The following is a 25,849-nucleotide window of genomic DNA, read 5'->3' as shown; positions in this document are numbered from 1 at the left end:
TTGCGTCCTTGTGGAGGAAGAATGGGTTGCCTGTATTAGCGTGATAAGCGGATCTGAAAGGAAAGAAAAGGGGGGCAGGTGGCCGATGTAAGAGGTGTGCAAGTGGCATTACACGGTCGATGGAAAGCAAAATTGTAGAAATGAGGGACATCGCTAAAGGAACACACCGAATTGACGGTGATAATTCCGACCAGGCAGGGCCGTTTCTAGGTGTTTTGCCACCCTAGGCGAGAATTGAAAAATGCCGCCCCCTCCCGTTTACTACTATCACTCCACATCTCTCTCTTCTGAAGTTCATATCGAGCCCTCCCTTTAGAGCTCCCTACTCTGCACCTCTCACCACTCCACTGGTTCATTAACTTACTCTCCCTGAGTCTATCACCTATTGTTCCAGTGTTCCTCGTTCCCTTGCATTTCTCCTCTGCCTCTCCCCCCCTACTCTCTCTGCAGCTCTCAATTGTCCCTCTCCCTCCACCGCTCCATGTTGTTCTAACCACCCCCGCCCCCGCCCTACCCTGGCCCTATTAAAATAGTCCTGTCCTTCCTGGTTCACCAGCTCGCATCTGTTCACAGGCCCTGCACTCCTGATACTTCCTATCATACCACCTTCTCCCTCATCGCCTCTTTCATCTCTGCTCTTGGTGTCTTTTATCTCCACTGAACTTAGAGTACCCAATATTCCCCCTTTTTTAACCCATGCCTCCCCGTCACCTTTCATCACTTCCTGATATCAGTGGTCCTCACCTTTCGCCTTAATTCAACACTTACCACTCCCCCGCTTCTCTAATATACTTCTTTCTGCAGAGCTCACTGCTTCTCTCAGCTGTGCCCCCGGTGGCATTGGGAACCCCCCACTCCAGCAGCTTAAGCAGAGGCAGCACCGACCCCATGGAATGGCGAACTGGTCCCTACTTAAAAGTGAATAGGTCGTTTGGGGGCCTCTTCTTCCTGCAAGTAAAAATACCAGCGTTAGGGAATATCAGGAAAGAGGGCGGATGTGTGAAAGGACGGATGCACACATGCAATGACAGATGGATGGATGGAAACAGTATGACTGAATGGGGCAAGAGGTTAGTGTATGGAAAGGTGAAGGGGGTGGATGGATGAGTAGAAGGGAGGGGGAATGGATTGACCCTCCGAAGGAAGATGAAAAGCTGAAAGGAACTCTTTTAAGCAGGGTTGGATTTGCAGGCTTTGCGAGCTCGGTGTGATTAGAGGTAAGTTACAAGTGAGGGGTCTTTTAATTTTCTTGATACTCACTTGTGTCCCTTCCTTTAGCACCCCTGCCCTCCATTCACCAGGTCCTGCTCACCCTTTCTTTCCTGCCTGCCATCCCCCACTAGCTTCTCCTCTCCCTGCTTCTGTGCGTGCCAGCCCTCCCTTCAGTGGTTCCTGCTCACACCCTGCTTCTTTCGTGTTGCATTGCCCTTCCTTGCCTCCCTAATACACCAGATGTGTCCCTGGTTCGTGCGTGATCTGCTCTCTTCCACTCACCCCTCTTTAGCAGGTCCTGATTTCTCGTCTTTCTCCTCAGCTCTCTCACCCCCTTTCTCGTCTGCCACCACCTCGAGCCCCTCTGCCTCTCCCACATGCACCTGCAAACCATTCTTCACTTGCTGCTGCCCTAGTCCGCTCATTTAGACCCCACACAACCCCCTCCTGCCTACTAATGCCTTAGCAAGGGTGCCAAGGGCCCTACTGTGAGCAAGGAAAACATCCCCTGTCGAGTAAAAAAGGAGCTATATTTGGACCCTTCTGTGTCTCGGTGCCACTTCCCCCACTGCACAATTAACAGCTAGGCCTCTGAGGCCATTTCAGCACCCCTTCCCGCTCCCTCTGTCACTGCAACGCTGTGCTTTCTCTGCCTTCTCGGCCTCCGAGGGGAAAGGAGCTCCATGGCTGGAAGGGCTGGGATGGTAGGCCTGTCGCCTCGTGGACTGCTGGGGCAGAGAAAGGCAGGGCGGGTCAGGTGGGTCACAGGAATGGCAGGCCATGGCGGCGCCGTGTTAAGTGGGGGACGCAGCGGAATAGTGGATGCAGGCGCTTCTGGTGGAGATGGAGGGGGGCGAGGGCTGCGAGAGTGTGAAAGTGTGGGGAGCAGTGAGAGGAGTGAGCAGCAGATTATGCGTGAACATTGGGAGAAAGTTGCGACTAGCAGAGATCAGAGTGAGAATCTGTGTGTGCACTGGTACCGCCGGCCGCTTCACAAACCACTATGCTAGGGTGCACTGCGCAGCATGGATGTACAAGCAGGTCCACTTGCACTCACTGCCTTCAAATTAAAAAAAAATCCCCCCTTTTGCCGCCCTAGCCCTTTTGCCACCCTAGGCGGCTGCCTACTCCTGCCTAATGGTAGAAACGGCCCTGCGACCAGGTCAACCGGTTTGAGGAAAGCCGTGGGTAGGGCAGAAAAGGGTGAGAGATTGAACACAGGCGAGTGAGTCTGTGTTCAGCCAAGACCTGTTAAGTCGAAGCGACAAACCGTAATAAAAAGAGTAAACAAAATGGTTACAGTTGTGTGAGCATGTACATGAAATGAGTATATCACAATAGTAAGACTTGAGCGAAAATGTGAAAAGGAGGGCATATCAACTAGTACAGATGATCATGATGTGGGTAAATCTTGACATGAGAACAAGTACATGTGACATCACAAATGCGAGGCATGAGTAGCATACAGATTCAGGGTAAAATTAATAGTAACACATAATTGGAATAAAGGTTGATGATCTACTGTATACAGATGGTGGTTCTTAATCTGAATGTATGAGGGTGGTGAAAATTCAAAATTCATCGTTTTAAAAAGGAGGGAGACTTCCTACACCTAATGCGCTGGTAATAGGAATAAGATGAGGATATGTCATAGGTTGTTCTCACGATGCAAATCATATGTTCTCTTGAGCATAGTGCAACTTAAATGAAAACAGACAAAAATGCTCAAATGTCCAGAAAATATTGAAGCTCATGGTTGATGTTCTGGCCATATTATACAGTTTGTAAACGCATGATTCAGGTCGCCTCGAGACGCCTGAGTCTCAGTTCACGATTGCCTCCCCTCACATTGGGTTTGGCTATGTCAATTCCAAAGAAGGAAGAACTTCTGTGTGTGCCCTGGGTGGGACATGTAGCCATATGTAAAGCTATGGCATAGCGGGGATTTTATTGGTGCATGGCTCTTGTGTGTTCGCTAATGCGAACTTTCAGGGGCCTAATCGTACTGCCTACATATTGGATGTGGAATGTGCATTCCAAAACGTATACAACGAATTTCGTGTTGCAGTTGATGTTCACGTTGATCTCATATTTGTGTTTATGGTGACTAGGGAAGGTTCTGACACCGTTCATTGCCCATTTGCACATACCACAGCAGCCACATCTGTGGAACCCCTTGGTATGTGGTGTAAGCCAAGTTGTAGTGTTAGATGAGTGTGGCACAGTGGGACTCAATCTGGTACGTAGAGTTCTTAGACGTCTGTAGGTGATGAGTGGCCTGGGGCTGATGTTAGCACTAAGAGTTTTGTCCACTAGTAAGATGTTCCAAGGCTTATTGATGCTTTTCCTGACTACTGTACTTAGATCATTGTAGTCAATAATCAGTCTGGTTTGTGGAGTATTGGGAGCACGTTGGGTTTTGGGTTGTAGTGTTTTTACGATCAAGTGTACTGATTCTTTTGGCAGCTTTGTTGATAATTCTGCAATTATAGCAATGTTTGTGAAACCTATCTTTCATGTGAGTGACACATTTGTTGAATTCAGTGTTGTCACCGCAATTGCTGTATGCTCTAACTAGTTCTCCGTACGGAATGGCATCAATTTGCCACTTAGGGTGAGAACTGTCAGCTCGAAGTATGGCGTTACAGGATGTCTCCTTGCGATACAGCCTGCTTTGAAGTGTATGTTGTGGCTAGTGTACAAAGGGTTGAGCACTATAACTCATGCCTTTTCCTTTGGATCATCTAGCTACTCCTGCTGGAGTACCTGTCCCGGAGCCCCACTCCCGGTGGGACTCAGCTATTTGGCTGGGCCTCCTGAAAATGGAGACGATTGCGGTGGAGTATCGTCAGATGGGGGTGCTCGAGGAGGAGGCAGATGCTACTGGCTTGGGCCACCAGTTGGAGGGACAACGGCAACATCATCTTCACCACGACATGCAGCTGAGGTCTCTAGTCATCCAAACCACCCTCCCTCAAACCACTACCACACTCTTGACTCTGCCATCCTCCCGAGAATTGGTAAGGATCTGGAGGAGACTGAACACTGTCAGCAGGAATAATTGCAGCGGGTGGAGACTTTGGAGGCTTGGATTTAAGAGGCATGGGACTTGTTGGGGAAGGTGAGGGTGGGAAGGACAGTTAGGAACAGGGTATATTTGGGGTCTGTTGGGTTTTAATGGGGGTGCAGGTCTTTTATTGTTGGAGATGGTGGGACTTTTATACATTTTTGTTTTCTTGAATAAAATCAATGGGTTTTTGATTATTATGAATATCTGTCTTTGCACTACTAGTTAGAGCAACCTCATACGTGGTTAATGTGGAAGCTCTTCTAACGCAGTGACACCAGAGGCTGTTCTTCTCTGCACGTGTCCCATTGCAAAACAATTGTCCCACTGTGTGTATCACCTTCCCCTTTCACGTTTTTAATATTTCCTTAGTCCATCTCTCATTCCATGTGTTGTTAACTACTCTTCTTACCTTACTTCATCCAGTCCAGAACCCTCCCAGCAAAATGTGTTGTAAAACAGAAAATTAGTGACTTAACCATACAAAGTCCTCCCATCCCTGCTTGATGAGGCTGAGCAGCACCCCCCTCCCCCCCAGTGTCACTAACATGTATGTACTATTTAACTGCTGCCCTTGTCCTATCCTCTCTACACCAATCTTTTTTTCCTGGGAACTTCTTTTCTTACCTGAGTGCATAAAGCTAAGTCTGCTAACTTTTCTATAATCGGTCCAAACTTAATGCAGGGTTTTGCAAACCACCTTCTTAATGTTAGTGGTGGTGGAACAACGGTGTTAACAGGGATGACATCACAGGGACTGCAACAGGACTTCATAAATGAACCGGGTGAGGTGAACAAGTGAATCACAGCCACAATCTAGACTAAATGAAAACAGACTATGTGGAAAATCCAAGACTGAGACTACATTAATAAAACAACAAGTAGCAACATAGTGTTCAGTTACTGACTACAGTAAGCATACTAAACCCTCAAGTCTCAGGACAATTCAGGAGTACCCAGTAGAAAGTTACTTCAACAGAAAATAAGTAAATGAGATGTAGATTGTGGAAACATGCGCACTACCTATCCTTGGACATATATTGCTATAATAAAGCCACTGCATCATGATGTGCCTTCTATGTCTGGAAAGGAGGGGAGGTGCAGACAAATTCAATTTTAGTACTAACCACATTATGTAGCAGTTGGTGTTGCTTTAACCACATCTGCTCCACCAAGTGTTATATCTGGTGAGGATGGAAATTAATATGCAACTTTAATGATCACACAATCAGGGGAAAGATGATTAGGAGTTTTATGAATAGATGGGTGTAGGAGGCTGGCTTTGTGTATGGTGCACACGTATTCAAGTGTAGCAACCTACACCAATCCAGACAACCCTTATGGTGTTTTTAGTTTTTTAGACAATCTTAGAAAGCTCTCTAAGTGGTAGCTGTGGAGAGCAGCCTTCAGGCTTAGTCTAGGAGGAGTGTAAAGCAGCTTGTTTCACCAGCATCTAATCTTATAGTGCTGATTAAGTGAAAATGAAGTACACAGTGCAGTTATAAAAATAGTAATTTATTACAGACACTCACTAACCCAATGCAATATCTCCCACCTGAAGATATAATAACAACACACGCAATCCTTAGATAATGCGACAAGTAAATAGCACCAAAATACAGTGGGCTTCATGGGGAGACCAAACCATATACATATATAGTGGAATGCGACTAATGACCGAAGCTGAGAGTGGACCCAGAAGAGTTAGGAGTGCTGAGGGACCAAGGAACCACTCAAAGTAAGGACCCAGGAACCACATGGAGGCTGTGTGCTAAGTGAATACACAACCGCGTGCATGAGGTAAGTCAAAGGGGAAGTAGCGGTTACAGTCCTTAGGAAAAAAGACCCTTTCCAGAGGACTTGGAAGACACCCCGTGGAAGAGGGATGGTTCGAGAGTCACCCACCCTTGGATACCCCGAAGACCAGGTTACCTGCCCCAGGGAAACCGGGTACATAGGTACGAAGTGACGTCGAGATCTGCCATCAAACCCAATGGAAGACTTCAAACAAAATGCCACTGGTGAAGAAGCTGGAAGAGTCCGGTGGAATCCAAGCCTGGATTCAAGAATAGTAGAACCTGCAAGCAGAGGGGACAGAGTCTGGGTCACTCAGCAGTGACCAGAGGGTACGGGAGTTGTGTGCCCACCAATGTCGGCTGTTGCAGCGGAGTTGACGGGGCCTTTGTTTCTGCAGCTACGTGGACCAGGTGATGCTGAGGACTACCAGGAATGGTGTATGAGCTGTCCCACGTCAGATGTCAATATCCAGGGGGTTGGTGTCCTGCGGGAGCACCAAAAGGCCTTGGAAACAACAAAACATGGAAGAAGACAAAATTGAATAGTGCTGGGACCAGCAAGGCCAAAGATACTCATCACATTCAAGTAAGTCAGGGTAGGCCCGAGCAAGTAGGGGAGCCTACTGGAATCAAAGAACCCTCGACAGAGCCCAAAGATCTCTGGAGACAAGAGTCGCCCAGTCTTAGCCAGCCGAGGTGGTGCACAGGGACTCAGTTCCAGCGGTGTCGACGAGGGATCCTGGCGTCAGACCCAGTCTAAAGACAGGACAGGCCTTGAGGAAGTGTAGAACCGCCTCCTGTGTTACTGACCTGGTTGGAGACCAGGTCCAGCAATCGGTCTGCTGCACTGCGCTGCCTGCGTATGCAGGGGAGTGACTCATTCACTCCAAGGGACATTCCTTTGGGTGTCTCTGGATGTCCACAAGACCTGGAAGGGATCTGTATGGAGCACAGACACTGACAGTGCAGTGGGCTTGCCGAAAGAAGAGATCAGGAGCAGATAGAGTCTTCCCGGTTCCAAAGACGAAGTCAGATGTGGTCAGTTTGATGCGGTCTGGACGACTAGGTCAGAATGTCCAGATGGCTGAAGGGAAGACTGAGTTTGATCTGACTCGAATCTCACGACGAATCTAGGGGCCCACCCTCAGGCCTCACCCAAGTAACCTAAGGAAATAGTTGGGAGGATTCAGGGGTCCCTCACAGAGGAAAGGCTGGACAGTGGGGAGGATACTCCCATGTCCTTTGTCCAGTTTTGCGCCACTGGGCGATAGCTCCCCGAACTGGTTTGAGCTGGAGTAGGCAAGGAGGGCCCCAAATGTGCCCCTCAAGCAGTCTGAGTGGAGCTGGCAAGACCCCCACCCTGGCCCAATACACAAAATCCTGTCTGGGAGGTGGTAACAGAGACCTATTGTTCTGCCTTTCCCTGCACGAGCTTGGCTCCACAGCAGGAGGGCAGAATTATGTCTCAGGTCAGCAGCAGCCCTAGCTTGCTGTCCGGGTCTGGAAGTCTGGTACCGGGAGTACTGGGGGCCTCCTGAAGAAGATTTACAGTGCATGGAATTATACTTCCCACACTGGTTATGGTATGGTGGTATGATTCCCACATGACAGGTTCATTAGGTTCGTTACAGCCAGTTTAGAGATGGCCATCGCGTAATGACGCATTGCCACTCCATATATCGTAATGACAACCCAGGAGAATGGACTCCGAAGGTTTCAGGGGTGTCGTGCTCAGGCAGGTGCCCCCTCACACTTAGAACCGAACACTCTGCCTTTAGGACTGAAAGGCCTACTAGAGGGGTGACATAGAGGTTTTAAGTGCAGTATGTTAGATATAAGGCAACTTAAATCTTTCATGAGAGGTGCAAGCATCTACTCTCAGAGGCTGCAATGGCAGGCCTGTGGTCAGAGTTTGGAGGGTCCCTTATGGGGTGGCATAATACATGCTGCAGCCCATTGGGGACCTCTGCTGTGCCTAGACCCTAGGTGCCTTAGTACCATATGCTAGGGGATTACTAGGGTACACCAGCAGCCAATTAGGAATGTACCTAGGTACTCACCAGAGCCAATTTAGGGAGGAAGGACAGTGACTGGGGTCCTGAGGTTCTGTGATTTTGCGTGCTTTTAAAGTGCACGACTTTCTTTTCTAAACATGGGTTTTTGCGATGCGTCGTGACTCCCATCTGGTGTTGCCTTTTACATAGGCCTCAGAAGTTAGTCTGCGAGCAAAGCAGTCTGACCTTTTGTGGGTCATTTGTACATTAACTAAGGTTTCCTTCGTGCGCTGGAGTTAATTTTAGAAGCTGGCCTTTCACCTGGAATTGACCCTGCCAAGCCAATTTCCCTGCAAGATCGTTATCCACTTTCCCAATCACCATTAAAGACATTTGTTAACTTTTAAGTTTCTTTACGTTTCTGTTATCTTGCACATTATCTGAAACTACTTTTCTTTACTGTTTCTTCATTTCATGGGTTATGCTTTCAATTAAGGGTTTGTCCGGGCCTTCCAGATTATTATTTAGATATGCCTAAATATTAACTTGTGGGTTGGGACACTGTAAAATGAGCTTTACTATATGCTGCTGTGTGATGTCATGTATTTTCTATTGGTTGAATTTTGGTGCAGAGGCGTGCATTTTAAATTTACCTTTTTGTGTATAAATAGGGATGTCTCGCCTTAGTAAAATTGAGCAGTTTCTTGAGTTGTACACCGTGTTGTATTACTGGGATTTCTGCTACTAGCTGCAGCTAATAAATTTGATCTCTGACGCCACCTAGAAGTATTCCGTGTCTCTGTATACCAAGGCAAGGGAACCCAGAGGACTTTGGGCGTGTCCCTGGCGCCGCTGGGTACTTGAAATCCCAGTTCTTCAGTTGGCGCGGCCAACGTGGGACGACTTCAGTGGTACCGGTCCAAGCCCGAAGATTGCGAGGAGCCACATGAGGAAACTCTGGAGGAGGGCCCCCACTTCATCGACCCCTGCATGTCGACGTGGACCGAAGGTCTTTTCTGCGAGGCTTCCCGCTTTCTAACGGCTACGAAGGACTGCTGCCCTGACTGTCGCCTTGTCTTGGACCCTCCGATTGATGTTTGTAAAGCGAGACGATAGACGGTCTTCTGGTGGCGTGACAGATATTTGGTTAAGTATAAGTGGGTCGCTCCCACAACTTTGTCTGGTTCCTTGGTTTTGATTTGGTTGCTGCAGTACCCAAAGCCGAAGGGCTTGTATATTTACGAGTGTATCATTTTTTGATTCCCTTTGAAGTTTGAAACCAGACTACTGAGCAAGATGCCTGGTCTTGGTAAATTTGGTAATTGGTTTGTTTGTGGTTGTAACAGGGATTCCCGATTGGAGGATTCATGTCCGATACCTCCGGTTGGAACTCCGACTTATGAGCTCTATTCTAAACACGGAGTGGGCCCTATTACTTATAATGAAGTATGGGTCCACTACACTAAAAAGGATGGTGTTTTGCAATGGCCCCCACATGGTAGTTTTGAATCAGAGATTTTAGATAATCTAGAAGTTAAGCTATTTAAGAAGAAAGCCCGGCCGGCAATGTTTGACTCTTTCCGCCTTTGGCGTAAGGAAGCCAAACAGAGAGAAATTAAACAAGCAAAGAGAGATAGGAAAGATAAAAATATGTCAGTACTACAAGCTGCTAGACAGTTTAAGGAAGATGGAGAAGAGCGTGCGAGTGAAGTTTTAGATAGACAGCGTTGTATGGCCATAGATAAATGTTATCCGGCCTTGCCGTCTTCTCCTCCAAAAGTGATTGAAGACCTTGAAAAAGATCCTTTGATCTCTCATTTACTGAGATTGCCACCTCCCTATGTGCAGGGTGCTACTGCGCCTCTATTACCCCTGGTTGTTCCACCCTTTGTTGTTCAACCTCCTGCTGTTGTTCAGACACCCGGTGCTCCACAGATGGTTTTGCCTCCTCCTGCGCAACCCATTCTAGGGTCGCCAGCCTTGCTACCAGCTTTGCCTCAAACTCCTTTGCCTTCTGCTTCTGCATCTTCGATTTCTACTGTTCTTGTCCCTACACCTTCTTTGCCTCAAAATACTTATTCTCCTGTTCTTATGTCTGCTTCTTCTCCTTCTGTTCGAAAACAAATGACAGAAACGGTTTCTAATTTGTTGTCACCATTGTTTGGGTCACTGAATATGACCCCTGTTTCGGAGCGTAAGCAGAGTCGTAGTCAGCTTCCTGGTTCTGAGGAACGGGCTGTGTTGGATTTGTTGGCTCGTAAATGGATTATAAATGTCTCAAGGTATAGTTTGCCAGCGGTTATGGATGTTTTCTTTCAGTGGGAGCCGCCTAAGCAAAGGTATGTTTTTAATGTGATGTGTATGTTTTTGCATCAGGAATGGGAAGATAATGATTTGGGTTTGATCCCGCAGGAACTACTTGATGTTCTGTCGGATTTTGCTAAAGGGATGATAGTAGAATCTGATATTACAGATGCCGTAGAGACGATACTGGCTTTTAGATCTAGCCTTCCGCCTCAGACATTGTACAAACCTGATTCTTCTGTTAGAAGAAAAGCGAGACAGTATCCAATGAGAGAAGTTCCCCCAATTTGGAAGGAAGGGGACCCAAACGCTAATCCAGTTATTCTGCTGCATTTTCAGCGAATATGGGTACATGTCCCTTGGAAGAGAGCAGAGGTCTTGGCTCTTAAGCAGACCTTACCTGACCCTCGTAAGAATCCTGCTGGTTATTACAAGGAGTTGTCCCAGACAGTTGAAGCGTGTATTATGAATTTAGCTGACATCGATATGTTGAAGGGTAATGTAGTCCCCCAACCTTTGTGGGCGAAGATTCGTCATGAGAATCATGCTGCTGAATTAGGTGATAGCTGGGCGAATATTGTTGCCGCAGATGGTAGACAGGAGGGAGGTGCTAAACCTGAACGTCTAGTTTCAGAATTACCAGGTAGAATTAATAATCTGATGAAAACGATGATGCCCGCTTTACGAGTGAATTGGGATAAGTTAGCAGCATGAAAGCAGAAGAAAGACGAGAGTGTATCTGATTTCTTCACTAGGTTTGAAGAGACGTTTATTGATCATAGTGGTCAGGATATGAGTACGGAGGGTGGTCAAAGGTTGTTTGTGGATAAATTTGTCTTTAATTTGCTTCCCGAACTTTCTAATAAGTTAAAGGACTCTGAGAGTTCATGGGCTGTCTCTTCGTCGTTAAAAACGAAAGTTCTTTTGCAGCAAGCTTATCCGCCTCGTCAGAATCAGCCTCAGTTTCAGCAACCTCCACAATTTCAGAGATTGTTACAGAAGCCTGAGCCTTATGTTCAGCGATTCTTTCCTGGCCCTAATCAGTGTGCTTATTGCAGAGAGGAAGGTCATTACAAGAATAGTTGCCCGGCTTTGTTACAGCGTGCGAATGGTGTATCTGGTCAGAGAGGTCGTGGTAGTTTTCAGCAAGCTCCTAGGGGTAGGGGACATGGTGTGATCCCTCAGAATGAGCGTTCCTCTTCCCTACAGAATTCTGTGAATTATTTTGACAGACAGAATGTTCCGAGTGGTCAGTCTGCCCAGTATTATGTTGAGGATTACTATGTCGAAGGTGAGAGTTCTGGTTATAATGATAACTAGGACAGCCAAGGACAAAGAGAGGGAGTAGTGTCAGTTCCAGTAGACCAGAGTGGACCTTATGTTGAAGTGATTACATCAGGTGTGGTAGAACCTTTTCTTTTGGATACTGGTGCGATGAAGAGTTCTATTATGCACTCTAAACTTCCTGGCGCACCTTTGTCTGGCTTGACCAATGTTTCAGTAGGATTTTCAGGCGCACCAGTTCGTAATCCGGTTTCTAGTCCTTTGTCCCTTACCATTGGCCCTTGTGAATTGGAAGCTCCACTTATTTTAACGACTGGTTGTGGTGAGAATTTGTTGGGTTTGGAGTCTTGGACTTGCTGAAAAGATTGTATGCGACATTGCATTGTTCTCCTTCGGGAGTACAACTTACCCTTGGTAAGAAAGGGATTTCTCCAATGTATTTGTCTAAGGATTGTTTGCCACTGGAATTGCGTTCGCTTCCTGATACACTTTGGGCTACAGGTCCAAATGATGTTGGTCTTTTGCAGATTCCACCTTATGTTGTCACCCTTAAGTCAAATGCTAGGCTACCTCGTATTCCCCAATACAAGATTTCGAGTGATGGTGAGAGAGCTCTTTTAGCGATTGTCTATGACCTGGTTGAGAAGGAAGTAGTTGAGGAAATGAGAGGTAATGTGTGTAACAGTCCTGTTTTGCTTGTTCTTAAACGTTCTGATGCTTCTGAGCCACCTGTGTACAGGTTTGTGATCGACCTTCCAGAGGTCAATAAGATAGTAGTGCCACAGTTTCCTGTGGTACCTGATATCACTGCCTTGTTGACTTTGATTCCTGCTTCGGCAGCTTGGTTTTCTGTCATCGATTTGAAGAATGCTTTCTTCAGTATTCCTATTGCTGAGGAGAGTAGGGATATTTTTGGCTTCTCATTAGGAGGCTGAAGCTTCCGGTTTAAGAGAGCTCCCCAAGGTTATTGTGAAAGTCCCTCCATCTATAGTCAGGCGTTGAAAACTCAGCTTGACGGTTTTGTGTTACCTGTTGGTGCTACTCTTATTCAGTACGTAGATGATTTGTTGGTTACTGCTGATGATGAAAAAATTTGTAAAGAGGCTACTCTTTCTTTGTTGCGGTATTTGTCTGACCTTCATCATAAAGTGTCACCTTCAAAGTTGCAATATTGTCGCCAAGAAGTGACCTACTTAGGTCATCTCTTGTCGAAGGAGGGAAGGAGATTTACCCCAGAACGAATTCAAGCGATTGCGCAAATGAATGTACCATCCACACAGAGAGAAGTGCGTGCCTTTTTAGGTATTACATCATATTGTAGACAGTGGATCCCCAATGTTTCCTTGCTAGCGAAACCTCTGTTGGCATTGACTCTGAAAGATACTCCGCATCCTCTTCCTTGGTCTAACGAATGTCAGAAAAGTTTTTCTGAACTACGCAATGCATTGTGTTCGGCTCCTGTGTTGGGTACTCCAGACTATAGTAAGCCTTTCATGTTGTACGTGCACGAGAGAGAAGGTTGTGCGTTGTCAGTGTTGACACAACCATTTGGGGACAAGCAGCGTCCATGCGTGTATTTTTTAGCAACGTTAGACCCAGTTGCTAAGGCGTTGCCGAGTTGTCTGAGAGCTACAGCTGCAGCGGCTGTTTCTATTTGACAGTCAGCTGGTTTGGTATTGGACAATACGTTGATTGTGATGGTCCCACATGCAGTGGATACCTTATTGAACAGGACTAAGACACAGCACCTTACTAGTGCACGTCTGTCAGGTTACGAGTTGACATTGTTGGCTAGTCATGTTCACATTAAACGATGTAATGTGCTGAATACAGCTACATTGTTACCGATCTCTACAGAGACGGATCCTCAGGAACAGCATGATTGTTTTCTTCGTACAGAGGAAGAAACGAAAGCTAGAGTCGATCTAAGGGATACTCCCCTTACGGATGTTGATGGTACTCTATGGGTAGATGGTTCGTGTTTTAAGCTTCCGAATGGTGAAACGACTGCAGCGTATGCTATTACAACTTTACATACAGTTGTTGAGACAGCACGCTTACCACAGAATTCTGCCCAAGCAGCAGAGTTGATTGCACTGACGAGAGCGTGCGTGTTGTCAGAAGGAAAGCGAGTGAATGTTTACACCGATAGCCAGTATGCGTTTGGTGTTGCCCATAGTTTTGGGCATTTGTGGAGAGAGCGTGGGTTCCTTACTTCGCATGGGACAAAAATACAGCATGGGCAGTTGGTGAATGAACTTTTGGAATCTCTCACTCTCCCAAAGCAGATTGCAATTGTGAAGTGTAGTGCGCATAAGAAAGTTGTGGACGATGTTGGTCGAGGGAATGCGTTTGCAGATGAAGTTGCGAAGGAAATGGCGAAAGACATGATGAGCCGTATGTATGTTGCAGGCCCAGCTAATTGGGTTATGGCTGGTGGAATGTGTGAAGACACAATAGAAAGTGTGAAAACGATTCAGGCTGAAGCGACTGAGAAAGAAGTGAGTGTTTGGAGAGAAATTACGGGTATGTTGGATTCGGCAGGTTGTTGGGTTGAGTTGTCAGAACACCAGCGATGGTTGTTGCCTGATGCGTATGTGCTCCCAGTCGTTACAATGGCTCATGGAATGGCTCACATAAGTTCGAAGGGAATATGCAAGTTGTTGGCTCCAGTTTGGCAGAATGCTGGAATTCTGAAATGTGCAGAGAACGTGGTGAAACATTGTATGATTTGTCTGAAGTATAATCCTGGTAAGGGAACTCCAACTCCAGCTGGTCATTTTGCTCCTCCAACGTATCCTTTTGAAGTGATACAGTTAGACTACATTCACATGGAGAGATGCAATAATTTGAAGTATGTCCTTGTGGTTGTTTGTGCCTTTTCCAGGTAGATAGAGGCCTACCCCCTAAAAGATAATACTGCCTTGTCTACAGCCAAGGTTTTGCTGAGAGAGTACTTCCCTAGGTATGGTTTGCCGAGAATTGTATGGTCGGACAGTGGGAGTGAATTTGTTGGTCAAATCATGAAGAAAGTGTGTTTTGGATTGGGAATAAATCAAAAGTTCCATGCAGCGAATCACCCCCAGTCTGCTGGACTTGTTGAATGTTACAATGGTACCTTGAAGCTGAAATTAGCTAAGGTACAAGCGAGCACTGGTCTTACATGGCCGGATGCCTTGCCGTTTGCTCTTTTGTCAACAAGGACGACTGTGCATTCTTGAGTGGGACTTAGTCCGTATGAAATTGTGTTTGGTCGTCCTGCGAATGTTTGGGGTGTGCCTCGTCCTAAAGAATACAGCAGTATTGAGTACCCTATGTTGGTGGATTACTTACATGACTTGACTGCTAAATTACGTGTTCTCCACCAACAGGTCTATGACAGTCTACCGACAGCAACTGCGGATCCAGGACACACAATTCAACCCGGCGATTATATTCTCACGAAGAATTTTCAACGAACAAAAAATGTGGAGCTGAGGTGGACTGGACCGCATTTAGTTTTGTTAGCGACTCGAACTGCTGTTAGAGTAGCTGGCAAGAAGAACTGGGTGCATGCCACCCACTGTAAAAAAGTTCCATTGCCCTTACCATATGACAAGTGGGTGAGGGGAGGTATTGCTGATTCTGAAAGTGAAAAAACTCTTAGATTTGTTCCATTTAGTGATGCTCATTTGACATGGACACGGTCAGAACGCGAGGATGATGATGTTCTCCAAGCTGCTGTGCCTCCTCATCTAAAGATTGACACCACCAATCCGGAACTTTTATTTGAGGATCCAACTGTACCTAATAAAGAACGCTACGATCTAAGACCGTGAAAGACTGTACATATGGACAAATAAAGTTGAAACTGGAATTTTTATATAGTGAATTACACCTCGTCAGATCAAGAGACTTTTTTTTGTTGTTTGCTTTTTCCTTTTTCGAGTCACCATCCGGACTCAGCTATAAGGTCGCGGTGTAAAGACTTGGGAGTGCAAGCCGAAGACACAAGGTCGAGGTTCTGGTTGGTCTCAGGGCATTCCCTGGACTGACAGGCGCATTCCTTAGCACGGAACACCCAACCGCCGCGAACAGCACGGTTAGAGGATGGAGTCTTTTGGGTCTGAGAAAGGTGTTGAGAAAAGTGGTTTCAAAATGAAAATGTGTACATTGGTTTGTAGCAAATGTTTTTTAATAATGTGTTTCCTTATGCTTGTGAATATTACGTTAGCTTGTGTGGGTTGGATTTTCTATGTCACACAATTGCCGCTTACATCTACCTCCCAACCTACTTTTTCTTTTTCTACTGCATCTCCACATGAGTTTCATACGTTACCTGAACATGAACAGACACGAAGATCAGAATTTGTGAATAATTCGTTTATACGAGATGTTGCATCAGCATCAGCTAGTCATAAATATCACGAATTGTTGGGTGTGTGGTCTTATGCCACATACTACAGACAAGGGGAATGCCATATTTGGTTTTGCCTTTTTCACCTAATGGGTCAGTTTGGGCACTCCAATCGATGTTTATCTATGCGAACGAAGCCTCTCCAGTGCATTCTGTTAACGATAACGTGAGCAAGAATGCTTTGATACGGGGAATAGTCGATATGATCAGAGATATTGACGCGTATAATGCTATCCCTAAAGATGAGGTACGAGCATATGTCGGTTGGAATAAGACGACATATAGTGTTAGCCTGACGGAGAAAGAAAGGCAGCGAAGGTCTCCTCCTATTTGGATTGTACCCCACCAAGGTCATCTTTGTTTGCAAGGTAATGGTCAGAATCCGAGAGCTCAGCTTGGTAAGAGTGTGTGTGTTCACACATACGTTTTTACGTCCCAGAAATCTCCTCCGTTCGTGCCAGCTAAAGGCACGTATTTTGTTTGTCACGATAGAGCATACACATGGTTGCCATCTGATTTTTCCGGCACATGTTACGTGGCATTGTTGCTTCCCCCTACATACACTGCTGTTTCCGATTACCATAAGACAAGATATGGTAGAGGTGTAATCGATGCGAAAGATACTGTCGCACAAGAAGCTGGAGACTTCTTTAAGGGTTTCCTACCCTTTTGGGGTCCTATGGCTAATAGTAGGAATATTTGTCAGCTTACGAGAGTGGTTGAGGCCACTATAAATGAGACTGCAGGTGCCCTTAGTAATATTACAGCTGAGCTTCAAGCGGATCGCCTTATGACATTACAGAACCGTTTTGTTTTAGATATTATACTTGCAGATAGAGGTGGGGTATGCAAATTGATTAGATCTAGTTGCTGCGTTTTCATACCAGATAATGCCCCGACAGTATACCAAGCCATCTCTAGACTACATAAGATCTCTGAGTCTATTCATGTGGACGAAGGAGACTGGTCGTTGATGGGATGGTTATGGGAATTGTTGTCCAAATGGGGATGGAAGATTCTGATGTTCCTTGGTATGGCGTTAGCTATCATTTTCTCGTGTTGTTTATGCATCCAGTGTGGTCCCGCCATTTGTAGTCTTTGTGCTACGATCTGTGTGAGAAGACCAGTCCTGAGAGAAGTGAACAATAATAAGATGATGTTACAGCAACACCTTGATGACCTGATGAGAATAGATATAGACCTAGATTCAGATTGACACGAGTTTAGGCTATTGCCTACGTAATGGCAAAAGGAGGGCTGAGGTTCTGTGATTTTGCGTGCTTTTAAAGTGCACGACTTTCTTTTCTAAACATGGGTTTTTGCCATGCGTCGTGACTGCCATCTGGTGTTGCCTTTTACGTAGGCCTCAGAAGTTAGTCTGCGAGCAAAGCAGTCTGACCTTTTGTGGGTCATGTGTACATCAACTAAGGTTTCCTTTGTGCGCTGGAGTTAATTTTAGAAGCTGGCCTTTCACCTGGAAATTGACCCTGCCAAGCCAATTTCCCTGCAAGATCGTTATCCACTTTCCCAATCACTATTTAAGACATTTGTTAACTTTTAAGTTTCTTTACGTTTCTGTTATCTTGCACATTATCTGAAACTACTTTTCTTTACTGTTTCTTCATTTCATGGGTTACGCTTTCAATTAAGGGTTTGTCCGGGCCTTTCAGATTATTATTTAGATATGTCTAAATATTAACTTGTGGGTTGGGACACTGTAAAATGAGCTTTACTATATGATGCTGTGTGATGTCATGTATTTTCTATTGGTTGAATTTTGGTGCAGGGGCGTGCATTTTAAATGTACCTTTTTGTGTATAAATAGGGATGTCTCGCCTTAGTAAAATTGAGCAGTTTCTTGAGTTGTACACCGTGTTGTATTACTGGGATTTCTGCTACTAGCTGCAGCTAATACATTTGATCTCTGACGCCACCTAGAAGTATTCTGTGTCTCTGTATACCAAGGCAAGGGAACCCAGAGGACTTTGGGCGTGTCCCTGGCGCCGCTGGGTACTTGAAATCCCAGTTCTTCAGTCCTGATTAGCAGGATCCCCGTCAGACTAATCAGAAAAACAGTATGGCACCAGCAAAAAGTGGGGGCAACCATGAAAGCAGATGCTACCTTCTTACACTGGGTATGGGGAAATTGGGACAGTTGAGAGATAGACAAACACAACATTCATCAAGTTGATGAGCTCATCCCATCTGTTGTGGAAGGAAGATGACAGTTCAGTTGCTAAAAGCAAACCGTTCTTCAGCCTCTAGACTCCGAAGTTTTCTAATAAATGTTTTGTCTATGGCTTGAAAAATACAAAATAGGGATGGCCCACAAAGTCCAAAACTTAGTTATGAAAAGAAAAATGATAATGTATACAAATGGATGGTGAATCTGCATTCATCTGGCATTATCTGTCTCAGGTACAGGGCTGAACCACAAAGCTGGAGCACTATGTAGCAATTGTCTTACAGATGAGATGGCCTGTGAATTGCAAAACATATTGTCAATAATGGAGAGCCAAGGTAAGCATGATGGTGTCATGAGGAGCAACATGTCACAGGCTGCTGGAGGGGCGTGTCATTAACTAAGAAGCAAGAAGAACAAGTCTTATACTACCAATCATAGGCAAGTAGTTTTATGCACCTGGATGACCACTCTAACAATAACAAAGGTTTCCTGTATTGATCACTTAATTGGAGTTTGCCAATGAGCCACAACTCTCAATTTTTTCCTAGTCAATGTACTTCTCAAGTTCACAGGGGTAGGTTTCTTTGAGTCCTCTTGTTACCAATTGAAGTACACACTAGGCAATGATCCTTCTTCTTGTCATCGTTAATGGAGCTTTTAGATGTATTATTTTAGCTAGAAGAGAAAGACCTGTACTGTTGAAAAGAAAATGAAAACAATTTGGGGATTAATAATTTTAGTTTAGTCTTGTAAATAAACTGAATGGTCTCAGAAGAGGAAAATGTACTTAAGTAAATGAAAGTGAAATGAAAGTATATAAATCCCATTAAATGAAAGGCAAGCAATTATGCAGAATGATGCCCAAACCAATACATTATGAAATGTAGCTTTCCAGACCCTCCCATCCACCGTAACATTTGTTAATAATAATTAATACAAGTAAAGCACCAGTTCCAAGGGTATTGTGTCCCTATGTTCCTACCTTCTCCATTAAGCTATACACAATGTAGGGCTGTCTCAGCTTAAGTCTTTACTGCCAATCCAGCAAGGGAATGAAATAAATGTTGCATCATGGGAGTTGGAGTCCTATTTTAACCCATGTGGGTCCGACATATAAAACACTGGCGTGAAATGTTTTAGCGCTACATTGGAACAACAGGGTGTGCGTTAATTCTGGGGACATTTCTTGATGACTGTACATTTTGCTGAATAAAAGAAGGTATGCTGCTTATGAATATGTAGAGTGTTTTATATTTCGGACCCACATGGGTTAAAATAGGACTCCAACTCCCGTGATGCAACATTTCAAAAGCCCAGATGGGCGTGTTACTTATTGAGGGGATAATCAGTTGGAGGAGCCACGAAACAAACACTGCTATGTATGCTGCCTCTGAGGAAGGAGATTTACTCTGAAACGTGTCAGGTGAAGCATGCGAGATTATTTTATTTATCTGTCTTTCATCCAAGAGTGTTCCTGCGCTTTGAAATACTTGTTGCGAGTGCATCCTAAGAAAGGCAACTTGTGGGACATAATATGTACGGCCTAGCCAGGTCGGGGAATGCACTATTGAAGGAATCAAGGCAAGTCCTGTGGCGTGAGTTGTTTTAGCGCTACATTGGAACAACACGGTGTGCTTTAATTCTGGGGACATTTCTTGATGACTGTACATTTTGCTGAATAAAAGAAGGTATGCTGCTTACGAATATGTAGATTGTTTTATATTTTGGATCCACAAGGGTTAAAATAGGACTCCAACTCCCGTGATGCAACATTTCAAAAGCCCGGATGGGCGTGTTACTTATTGAGGGGATAATCAGTTGGAGGAGCCACGAAACAAACACTGCTATGCATGTTGCCTCTGAGGAAGGAGATTTACTCTGAAACGCGTCAGGCGAAGCATGCGAGATTATTTTATTTATCTGTCTTTCAACCAAGGGTGTTCCTGCGCTTTGAAATACTTGTTGCGAGTGCATCCTAAGAAAGGCAACTTGTGGGCCATGATATATACGGCCTAGCCAGGTCGGGGAATGCACCATTGAAGGATTCAAGGCAATTCCTGTGGCGTGAGATGTTTTAGCGCTACATTGGAACAACAAGGTGTGCTTTAATTCTGGGGACATTTCTTGATGACTGTACATTTTGCTGAATAAAAGAAGGTATGCTGCTTACGAATATGTAGAGTGTTTTATATTTTGGACCCACATGGGTTAAAATAGGACTCCAACTCCCGTGATGCAACATTTCAAAAGCGAGGATGGGCGTGTTACTTATTGAGGGGATATTCAGTTGGAGGAGCCACAAAACAAACACTGCTATGCATGCTGCCTCTGAGGAAGGAGATTTACTCTGAAACGCGTCAGGCGAAGCATGCGAGATTATTTTATTTATCTGTCTTTCATCCAAGAGTGTTCCTGCGCTTTGAAATACTTGTTGCGAGTGCATCCTAAGAAAGGCAACTTGTGTGACATAATATATACGGCCTTTTCAGGTCGGGGACTGCACCATTGAAGGATTCAAGGCAGTCCTGTGGCATGAGATGTTTTAGCGCTACATTGGAACAACAAGGTGTGCTTTAATTCTGGGGACATTTCTTGATGACTGTACATTTTGATGAATAAAAGAAGATATGCTGCTTACGAATATGTAGAGTGTTTTATATTTCGGACCCACATTGGTTAAAATAGGACTTCAACTCCCGTGATGCAACATTTCAAAAGCCCATATGGGCGTGTTACTTATTGAGGGGATAATCAGTTGGAGGAGCCACGAAACAAACACTCCTATGCATGCTGCCTCTGAGGAAGGAGATTTACTCTGAAACGCGTCAGGCGAAGCATGCGAGATTATTTTATTTATCTGTCTTTCATCCAAGAGTGTTCCTGTTGTTTGAAATACTTGTTGCGAGTGCATCCTAAGAAAGGCAACTTGTGGGACATAATATATACGGCCTAGCAAGGTCGGGGAATGCACCATTGAAGGATTCAAGGCAATTCTTGTGGCATGAGATGTTTTAGCGCTACATTGGAACAACAAGGTGTGCTTTAATTCTGGGGACATTTCTTGATGACTGTACATTTTGCTGAATAAAAGAAGGTATGCTGCTTACGAATATGTAGAGTGTTTTATATTTCGGACCCACATGGGTTAAAATAGGACTCCAACTCCCATGATGCAACATTTCAAAATCCCGGATGGGGGTGTTACTTATTGAGGGGATTATCAGTTGGAGGAGCCACGAAACAAACACTGCTATGCATGCTGCCTCTGAGGAAGGAGATTTCCTCTGAAACGCGTCAGGCGAAGCATGCGAGATTATTTTATTTATCTGTCTTTCATCCAAGAGTGTTCCTGCTCTTTGAAATACTTGTTGCAAGTGCATCCTAAGAAAGGCAACTTGTGGGACATAATATATACGGCCTAGCCAGGTCGGCGAATGCACCATTGAAGGATTCAAGGCAAGTCCTGTGGCGTGAGATGTTTTAGTGCTACATTGGAACAACAAGGTGTGCTTTAGTTCTGGGGACATTTCTTGATGACTGTACATTTTGCTGAATAAAAGAAGGTATGCTGCTTACGAATTTGTAGAGTGTTTTATATTTCGGACCCCCATGGGTTAAAATAGGACTCCAACTCCTGTAATGCAACATTTCAAAAGCCCGGATGAGCGTGTTACCTATTGAGGGGATAATCAGTTGGAGGAGCCACGAAACAAACACTGCTATGCACGCTGCCTCTGAGGAAGGAGGTTTACTCTGAAACGCGTCAGGCGAAGCATGCGAGATTATTTTATTTATCTGTCTTTCATCCAAGAGTGTTCCTGCTCTTTGAAATACTTGTTGCGGGTGCATCCTAAGAAAGGCAACTTGTGGGACATAATATATACAGCCTAGCCAGGTCGGGGAATGCACCATTGAAGGATTCAAGGCAAGTCCTGTGGCGTGAGATGTTTTAGCGCTACATTGGAACAACAAGGTGTGCTTTAATTCTGGGGACATTTCTTGATGACTGTACATTTTGCTGAATAAAAGAAGGTATGCTGCTTACGAATTTGTAGAGTGTTTTATATTTCGGACCCCCATGGGTTAAAATAGGACTCCAACTCCTGTAATGCAACATTTCAAAAGCCCGGATGAGCGTGTTACCTATTGAGGGGATAATCAGTTGGAGGAGCCACGAAACAAACACTGCTATGCACGCTGCCTCTGAGGAAGGAGATTTACTCTGAAACGCGTCAGGCGAAGCATGCGAGATTATTTTATTTATCTGTCTTTCATCCAAGAGTGTTCCTGCTCTTTGAAATACTTGTTGCGGGTGCATCCTAAGAAAGGCAACTTGTGGGACATAATATATACGGCCTAGCCAGGTCGGGGAATGCACCATTGAAGGATTCAAGGCAAGTCCTGTGGCGTGAGATGTTTTAGCGCTACATTGGAACAACAAGGTGTGCTTTAATTCTGGGGACATTTCTTGATGACTGTACATTTTGCTGAATAAAAGAAGGTATGCTGCTTACGAATATGTAGAGTGTTTTATATTTTGGACCCACATGGGTTAAAATAGGACTCCAACTCCCGTGATGCAACATTTCAAAAGCGAGGATGGGCGTGTTACTTATTGAGGGGATATTCAGTTGGAGGAGCCACAAAACAAACACTGCTATGCATGCTGCCTCTGAGGAAGGAGATTTACTCTGAAACGCGTCAGGCGAAGCATGCGAGATTATTTTATTTATCTGTCTTTCATCCAAGAGTGTTCCTGCGCTTTGAAATACTTGTTGCGAGTGCATCCTAAGAAAGGCAACTTGTGTGACATAATATATACGGCCTTTTCAGGTCGGGGACTGCACCATTGAAGGATTCAAGGCAGTCCTGTGGCATGAGATGTTTTAGCGCTACATTGGAACAACAAGGTGTGCTTTAATTCTGGGGACATTTCTTGATGACTGTACATTTTGATGAATAAAAGAAGATATGCTGCTTACGAATATGTAGAGTGTTTTATATTTCGGACCCACATTGGTTAAAATAGGACTTCAACTCCCGTGATGCAACATTTCAAAAGCCCATATGGGCGTGTTACTTATTGAGGGGATAATCAGTTGGAGGAGCCACAAAACAAACACTCCTATGCATGCTGCCTCTGAGGAAGGAGATTTACTCTGAAACGCGTCAGGCGAAGCATGCGAGATTATTTTATTTATCTGTCTTTCATCCAAGAGTGTTCCTGTTGTTTGAAATACTTGTTGCGAGTGCATCCTAAGAAAGGCAACTTGTGGGACATAATATATACGGCCTAGCAAGGTCGGGGAATGCACCATTGAAGGATTCAAGGCAATTCTTGTGGCATGAGATGTTTTAGCGCTACATTGGAACAACAAGGTGTGCTTTAATTCTGGGGACATTTCTTGATGACTGTACATTTTGCTGAATAAAAGAAGGTATGCTGCTTACGAATATGTAGAGTGTTTTATATTTCGGACCCACATGGGTTAAAATAGGACTCCAACTCCCATGATGCAACATTTCAAAATCCCAGATGGGGGTGTTACTTATTGAGGGGATTATCAGTTGGAGGAGCCACGAAACAAACACTGCTATGCATGCTGCCTCTGAGGAAGGAGATTTCCTCTGAAACGCGTCAGGCGAAGCATGCGAGATTATTTTATTTATCTGTCTTTCATCCAAGAGTGTTCCTGCTCTTTGAAATACTTGTTGCAAGTGCATCCTAAGAAAGGCAACTTGTGGGACATAATATATACGGCCTAGCCAGGTCGGCGAATGCACCATTGAAGGATTCAAGGCAAGTCCTGTGGCGTGAGATGTTTTAGTGCTACATTGGAACAACAAGGTGTGCTTTAGTTCTGGGGACATTTCTTGATGACTGTACATTTTGCTGAATAAAAGAAGGTATGCTGCTTACGAATTTGTAGAGTGTTTTATATTTCGGACCCCCATGGGTTAAAATAGGACTCCAACTCCTGTAATGCAACATTTCAAAAGCCCGGATGAGCGTGTTACCTATTGAGGGGATAATCAGTTGGAGGAGCCACGAAACAAACACTGCTATGCACGCTGCCTCTGAGGAAGGAGATTTACTCTGAAACGCGTCAGGCGAAGCATGCGAGATTATTTTATTTATCTGTCTTTCATCCAAGAGTGTTCCTGCTCTTTGAAATACTTGTTGCGGGTGCATCCTAAGAAAGGCAACTTGTGGGACATAATATATACAGCCTAGCCAGGTCGGGGAATGCACCATTGAAGGATTCAAGGCAAGTCCTGTGGCGTGAGATGTTTTAGCGCTACATTGGAACAACAAGGTGTGCTTTAATTCTGGGGACATTTCTTGATGACTGTACATTTTGCTGAATAAAAGAAGGTATGCTGCTTACGAATTTGTAGAGTGTTTTATATTTCGGACCCCCATGGGTTAAAATAGGACTCCAACTCCTGTAATGCAACATTTCAAAAGCCCGGATGAGCGTGTTACCTATTGAGGGGATAATCAGTTGGAGGAGCCACGAAACAAACACTGCTATGCACGCTGCCTCTGAGGAAGGAGATTTACTCTGAAACGCGTCAGGCGAAGCATGCGAGATTATTTTATTTATCTGTCTTTCATCCAAGAGTGTTCCTGCTCTTTGAAATACTTGTTGCGGGTGCATCCTAAGAAAGGCAACTTGTGGGACATAATATATACGGCCTAGCCAGGTCGGGGAATGCACCATTGAAGGATTCAAGGCAAGTCCTGTGGCGTGAGATGTTTTAGTGCTACATTGGAACAACAAGGTGTGCTTTAGTTCTGGGGACATTTCTTGATGACTGTACATTTTGCTGAATAAAAGAAGGTATGCTGCTTACGAATTTGTAGAGTGTTTTATATTTTGGACCCACATGGGTTAAAATAGGACTCCAACTCCCGTGATGCAACATTTCAAAAGCGCGGGTGGGCGTGTTACTTATTATGGGGATATTCAGTTGGAGGAGCCACAAAACAAACACTGCTATGCATGCTGCCTCTGAGGAAGGAGATTTACTCTGAAACGCGTCAGGTGAAGCATGCGAGATTATTTTATTTATCTGTCTTTCATCCAAGAGTGTTCCAGTGCTCTGAAATACTTGTTGCAAGTGCATCCTAAAAAAGGCAACTTGTGGGACATAATATATACGGCCTAGCCAGGTCGGCGAATGCACCATTGAAGGATTCAAGGCAAGTCCTGTGGCGTGAGATGTTTTAGTGCTACATTGGAACAACAAGGTGTGCTTTAATTCTGGGGACATTTCTTGATGACTGTACATTTTGCTGAATAAAAGAAGGTATGCTGCTTACGAATACGTAGAGTGTTTTATATTTCGGACCCACATGGGTTAAAATAGGACTCCAACTCCTGTGATGCAACATTTCAAAAGCCCGGATGGGCGTGTTACTTATTGAGGGCATAATCAGTTGGAGGAGCCATGAAACAAACACTGCTATGCATGCTGCCTCTGAGGAAGGAGATTTACTCTGAAACGCGTCAGGCGAAGCATGCGAGATTATTTTATTTATCTGTCTTTCATCCAAGAGTGTTCCTGCGCTTTGAAATACTTGTTGCGAGTGCATCCTAAGAAAGG

Source organism: Lissotriton helveticus, chromosome 7 (genome assembly GCF_964261635.1).
Source record: "Lissotriton helveticus chromosome 7, aLisHel1.1, whole genome shotgun sequence".
NCBI classification, from domain to species: domain Eukaryota; kingdom Metazoa; phylum Chordata; class Amphibia; order Caudata; family Salamandridae; genus Lissotriton; species Lissotriton helveticus.
This window is presented reverse-complemented; position numbering follows the sequence as displayed.